Source organism: Seriola lalandi, unplaced genomic scaffold, assembly GCF_002814215.2.
Source record: "Seriola lalandi dorsalis isolate HSWRI2012SDOR001 ecotype SW California unplaced genomic scaffold, Sedor1 jcf7180002054893, whole genome shotgun sequence".
NCBI classification, from domain to species: domain Eukaryota; kingdom Metazoa; phylum Chordata; class Actinopteri; order Carangiformes; family Carangidae; genus Seriola; species Seriola lalandi.
Genome location: NW_019525445.1, coordinates 1,253,619 through 1,261,130, shown reverse-complemented (window position 1 = coordinate 1,261,130; position 7,512 = coordinate 1,253,619).

Sequence of the window (7,512 nt, the reverse complement as noted above, 5' to 3'; positions counted from 1 at the left end):
TAAAGTAAAAAAAAACGTCATAGTATAATAAGGCATAAAACGTCATAAATAATAAGAAATAAAAAGTTCAAAAGTCGTCATAGTATAATAATGCATAAAAAGTTCAAAAAAAGTCATAATATAGTATGGCATAAAACGTCATAGAATAGTAAGGCTCAAAAAGTAAAAAAAAAAATCATAGTATAGTGAGGCATAAAAGGTTCAAAAATCGTCATAGTATAATAAGGCTTAAAAAGTTAAAAAAAAGTCATAGTATAGTGAGGCATAAAACGTCATAGTATAGTAAGGTTTAAAAAGTTCAAAAAAAGTCATAGTATAGTGAGGCATAAGGCATAAAAAGTTGAAAAAACGTCATAGTATAGTATGGCATAAAACGTCATAGTATAGTAAGGCATAAAAAGTTCAAAATATGGTAAGGCATAAAAAGTTCAAAAAATGTCATAGTATAGCATGGCATAAAACGTCATAGCATAGTAAGGCATAAAAAGTTCAAAAATCATCATAGTAGAATAAGGCTTAAAAAGTTCAAAAAAAGTCATAGTATAGCGAGGCATAAAACGTCATAGTATAGTATGGCATAAAATGTCATACTATAATAAGGCAGTTAAAGTAAAAAAAACATCATAGTATAATAAGGCATAAAACGCCATAGTATAATAAGGCATAAAAATTTCAAAAATCATCATAGTATAATAAGGCATCACAAGTTCAAAAAAAGTCATAGTATAGTATGGCATAAAACGTCATACTATAGTAAGGCATAAAAATTTGAAAAATCGTCATAGTATAATAAGGCCTAAAACGTCCTAGTATAGTAAGGTTTAAAAAGTTCAAAAAAAGTCATAGTATAGTGAGGCATAAAACGTTCAAAAATTGTCATAGTATAATAAGGCTTAAAAAGTTCATAAAATGTCATAGTACAGTATTGCATAAGACGTCACAGTATAGTAAGGCATAAAGATTCCAAAAATTGTCATAGTATAGTAAGGCATAAAAAGTTGAAAAAAACGTCATAGTATAGTAAGACATAAAAAGTTGAAAAAAACGTCATAGTATAGTATGGCATAAAACGTCATAGTATAGTTAGGCATGAAAAGTTCAAAAATCGTCATAGTATAATAAGGCATAAAAGGTCGTAGCATAGTAAGGTATAAAAAGTCATAATATGGTAAAAATGGCTTAAAAAGTTTTTAAAAAGTCATAGTATAGTGAGGCATAAAATGTCATAGTATAGTATGGCATAAAACGTCCTACTATAGTAAGGCATAAAAATTTCAAAAACATCATAGTATAGAAAGGCATAAAAAGTTGAAAAAAACGTCATAGTATAGTATGGCATAAAACGTCATATTATACCAAGGCATAAAAATTTCAAAAATCGTCATAGTATAGTATGGCATAAAACGTCATAGTATAGTAAGGCATAATAAGGCATAAAACGTCATAAATAATAAGGCATAAAAAGTTCAAAAATCGTCATTGTATAATAATGCTTAAAAAGTTCAAAAAAAGTCATAGTATAGTAAGGCATAAAAAGTTCAAAAATGGTCATAGTATAGTAAGGCATAAAAAGTTCAAAAATCATCATAGTATAATAAGGCTAAAAACTTCATAGTATTGTAAGGTATAAAATGTTCCAAAAACGTCATTGTATAATGAGGCATAAAACGTCATAGTATACTATGGCATAAAACGTCATAAAATGGAAAGGCATAAAAAGTTCAAAAAACGTCATAGTATAATAAGGCATAAAACGTCATAGTATAGTAAGGCTTAAAAAGTAAAAAAAAAATCATAGTATAGTGAGGCATAAAAGGTTCAAAAATCGTCATAGTATAGTGAGGCATAAAATGTCATAGTATAGTATGGCATAAAACGTCCTACTATAGTAAGGCATAAAAATTTCAAAAACATCATAGTATAGAAAGGCATAAAAATTTCAAAAATCGTCATAGTATAGTAAGGCATAAAAAGTTGAAAAAACGTCATAGTATAGAAATGCATAAAAAGTTCAAAAATGGTCACTATATAGTAAGGGATAAAAAGTTCAAAAAACGTCAGAGTATAATAATGCATTAAACTTCAAAGTATAGTATGGTATAAAAAGTAAAAAAAAAGGCATATTATACTGAGGCATAAAATGTCATAGTATAGTAAGGCATAAAAAGTTCAAAAATGGTCACTGTATAGTAAGGGATAAAAAGTTAAAAAAACGTCAGAGTATAATAATGCATTAAATTTTAAAGTATATTAAGGTATAAAAAGTTCAAAAAAAGGCATATTATACTGAGGCATAAAACGTCATAGTATAGTATGACATAAAATGTCATAAAATGGAAAGGCATAAAAAGTTCAAACAAACTCAAAGTATAGTGAGGCATAAAATGTCATATTATACTAAGGCATAAAAATTTCAAAAATCGTCATAGTATAGTAAGGCATAAAAAGTTCAAAAATGGTCACTGTATAACAAGGGATAAAAAGTTCAAAAAACGTCAGAGTATAATAATGCATTAAACTTCAAAGTATAGTAAGGTATAAAAAGTTCAAAAAAAGGCATATTATACTGAGGCATAAAATGTCATAGTACAGTATGGCATAAAACGGCACAGTATAGTACGCCATAAAGATTCCAAAAATTGCCATAGTATAGTAAGGCATAAAAAGTTAAAAAAATACGTCATAGTATAATAAGGCATAAAAAGTAAAAAAAAATCATATTATAATAAGGCATAAAAATGTCATAAACCTCATAGAATATTAAGGCATCAACATCTGAAACAAAGTCATAGTATAATAAGGCATAAAATGTCATAGTATTGTTAGGCATAAAATGTCACAGTGTAATAAGGCATAAAAAGTTCCAAAAAGGTCATAGTATATCAAGGCATAAAAATTAATAATATAGTAAGGCATAAAAAACTTAAGAGGTGTCAAAAAACGGCATAGTATAGTAAGGCATAAAAATTTGAAAATTTAATCTAGTGAGGTATAAAAATAACATAAAACATCATAATGTTTTAACGCATAAAAAGTCAAAGTATAGTAAGGCATAAAATTGTTGTAAACGTCATAATATATCAACGCATAAACACCTCAAAAAACGTCATAGTATAGCACGGCATATAACGCCATAGTATTCTAAGGCATAAAACGTTCAAAAAACGTCATAGTATAGTAAGGCATAAAAGTTCATAATATAATGAGGCAAAAAACATCATAATAGAGTAAGGCATAAAAATGACCAAAAACATCATATTATAGTAAGGTATAAAAACATCTAAAATCTTCATGGTATGTTAACACATAAACAGTGATAGTATAGTAAGGCATAGAGCGTCATAGCATTGTAAGGCATAAAAAGGTAAAAAAAACTTAAAAAAGTCATAGCATGGTTAGACATAAAAAGTCATAGGATAGTATGGCATAAAAATATGCAGCAATTATATGTATACATAATATAATAACGTGAAATGATCAGTTTTACAGCTTAGTTTAACATGCAATTACCATCAATTAAAATAATTGAAACCTTAAATAAAAATAAAACACACTGGAGCTGAGTGTTGGAAAACAGAAAACTTTATTGTGTAAGATGTTTGAACGAAAGAGAAATCAGTTCTTCCGAATTTCCACTTTTAACCAGTCATGACAAAAACATCAACCAAGATGTTACCAACAGGATGCCAAATCCAATGTCAAAGAACAACACAGATAACTTAATTCAACATTTAATCAAATAGGTGAAAATATCGACACTGACTACAGAAGAGGTGTAATACAGAAGTAATACAAACTATTGTTTTTTTTTTTAAACAAACATTTTATATTTTTTGTTTGTTTTTTTACATTGGATTACATTTACATAACTGAAATACGAACATAACAGATTTCAATGAAAGCCATAGCCATATATACCAGTGAAACATGATCTGCCCTTAATCTTTAAAGATAATATTTGCTTGTATTTTATACAAAATAGACTTTATCGACCAGTAGGAGGGTAGTGCAATTCCATTAGGCTCTGGCAGATTTACTTTCACACGGAGATTCAACTTTTTTTGTGTGTGTTTTGGTTTCTATTTTAAAGTGACCAGTAAATCCTCACAGCAATATATATATGGGATCCAAAGCCTTGACCTTTACAAAAGATACCTTTCAAATACAATAAGAAGTACTACAAGCTGGATAATAACTGCTACTTAAAATGTAACTACTTGAATACTTCTTTTTGTTTGTTAAATCATTTTCTCCTCTGCTTTGGTCACTCTTATATAACACAAAACCTCCCCAAGTCCACTCCTGACTCCTTCCCCTCCTCCCCTCCTCTCCATAGAACTTTAAAACACAGTGAGCATTCGTGTAGACTTTCCCATTGACTCGTAAAATTTACATTTACTTCACAAGACAAACATGTTTAACACTTCCTAATGTATTCAACACATCTACCTTTTATCAAACACAAACCAACAAACAGAAAAATATTTACTTTCTGACTCGTTCAATGTACAAAAAGGATTGAGTAAAATCATTATATCAAAGAGGATCAAGCTGATGTATTCAAAATCACAGAAAATATTGTCATTTTTTACAACAGATCAATCTCCAAAAGCATTGATATTTGTTAAGGGTTTATCTATTTCCTGATTTGAAATCTTATTTCTATGGCTCTCTGTCTCCCTTTCGCAAGGCCTTTAGTCGAACATGAAGCTGAAAGGCAAAAGAAAAAATGTGTAGGAGTATAGAGGTTAGGTCTATGTAAAAAATATTTTGTAGTAATAGACACTGTTAAGGTTGCACTGGATATGTCGGCGCTGCTATATACACCTATGGCCATTTAGAAATGAGCAGGGATATGGTTACATCTATGCGTTAAAGCTGGTTTTCTGAAGCACCACCACCTGGAAACAGCTGTAATACTGAATGCAAAGTTACCCAAACAAATAGACAAGTCAAACCTTCCCCAGAATAATCAGCAATGTTGTGAGCAACATCAAGTCCGAGGCCAATGAGACCATGTCAGCAGGTGAAGCTGAAAGCCGACACTGCACATGAAACAACCCTGCTGCGAGTGGCCATCCTTTGGCAGAATGGCTGATTAAAAACATGATGGCTCTTAGTGAAAAGCGGCTTGTATGCGTCCAGAGCCTGCTGTGCTGTTAGCTGTAAGTAACACACAAATGACCGGTCTCTATGGCAACCTGCTACCTGGTCTGTTAACTGCCATTCAGAGTTATGCGCTGCGGAAGGACGAGTACCATTCAGAGTAAACAGCTGAAAATCTATATGGTCGACATTTTAGGCAGAGAGGCCTGGCAGTTACAAGAAACAGTGAGGAAAATAGACCCGCATCTATTATGAAGGGGGGGGGGCAATGTACAACTGCACTGTTCATGTATTTTGCTTTGGCTATCGCATAAGCTGGTACAATCATATTTCCACATCACAAATGTACCAAATGCTGATCACCACCTGTTTGACAGCAGTAGAAAGTACTGCTTATTTTGCAATTTCAAAAATACAATATTTTGTGCATCTCCAAAAAAAGAAATATATATATATATATATATATATATATATATATCATACACTTACTTAGATGATAACAATCAGTACTTTTAAGCTGGTGTAGATGTGACACTGAACTAAGCTCTTTCTCATAATTGAGCACCCTTAAGCAAAGTTACAAGAACCACATGATGTCAAATTACAACTGAATAATCACTTTTTCACATGTCCAGGAAAAAAAAAAAAATAAAAAAAAAAAAAAATATATATATATATATATATCTATATCTATAGACTTGCTATTACATTTGGCACTAGTGGAACACATCCATGTGATGCTCGCTTGTCAGTCTGAGCTGTAATTCACAAATTATTTGGACCAAACTGCAAAAATATTTCAACTTTAGAGGTGAAGTCTTGTGCTGAGAACAAAGGTTCCGTTGATTGCGGGTGTCTCTATTTTTACATCTCATATTACAAAATATATATATATATATATATATATATATATATATGCATATTATATTTATTTACCTTTTCAGTTATGTTTGAGCTGATCAGCTTAATGATAACCTAATTTTCTGTTTGTGCAAACAATGAGATGAAACTGATTAAAAGATATATTTAGTTTATGGTATTTTGAGAGAAATACTTTTTTTCACAAATTAATATGCTTTTTATTTACTTCTCAGGAGTACTGCATTGTGAAATTAATAATTTCCAGAGAATTAATTAATAAACATCTAAGTATTTAGAGATTTGAGAATTGTTATCATCTAGAAAATCTAACTGGTCTAGTACTCCTGTTAGGTTGCAATACACACCACAAATAATTTCCTTTTTCATTGGAACTTGCTGTGCTTTCTGAGATGGTAACATGCCAACCCGGACAGGTAAGTCATCTCAACTGGAGCTCCATGAAAGCATATTTTTTAAAATGAAGTTGCATGAAACCATTTACGAAGCTGGAACCTCAGCATGAATGCAGCTGGCAATGAAAGGACGGTTTTGAATTATGGCTACTTATCAACACACAGACACCTTGGACTTTTGACACCTTGGGGTGTGACTGCACCTGAATAAACTGCAAAGGTTCGTAAACAAGTTTCATTCCAATTAACAACTCGCTGATTATTCCAAGATCTACAGTCGGTAATGTTTAAGTCAGTCAGTCAGTCTGCACCTAAATAGTACAATACATCAGATATGTCTTGTTTAAATTCCAGTGGTGTCCATTTAGCACAGAGCTGGTTGCAGCTTCTCACAAGTTTGTATTTGCATGTGTGTTCAACATTATATCTGTTGATATAACCTGGGTAACCTGTAACTTTCAACACAATGTGATCCTAATTGGGCAATGCAGTACACTTATCAAATGTACTTCACACAGGGGAAAAGAAACATGAAATGTTTGAGACTTTAACAACATTTGGTGATACTTTTCCTGTCTTTTTTTTTTTTTTGAAGATCTTAAATCAAATCAAATCTGTATCAAAGGCTTATTCCTTATGTGCATGTCTGGGGATAAGAACAGAGAGAGCTGCCCACATTAAAAACACTAACATGGCGGTTTGAAAAGAAAACAGAAATTGCCAGCATGGAAAAACTAAAACAGACAAAATATGTGGAAGGATGTCAAGGTTACATTCTTATGCAAAGAAACACAACGGTTTTAGAGAGGATGGCTATGAAGAGCTTTAAAAGCTAAAAAGGCACTGGTTTTCCCTTCTCGGATACATCCTGTGTAAACATTTTGATTTGTGTGAATGCACGTCTGTGTCTGCTTTGTATGTTTATGTGTGTAAGTGACTTTTGCATGTGTGGTCAGAAATGCGTGCCTGCATAAAATAAATGGAGAATATTCCTCTATATGTTTTTTTTTTTTTTTTTTTCATCCATTGGTCAGATATATAAATCTGATTTGTTTCATTTCAGAAAAGATAACTGATTCACAGCTGAAAACTGTTTGTCCTCACTGTCCTTGGAGTCCGGGGGGGGGGGGGG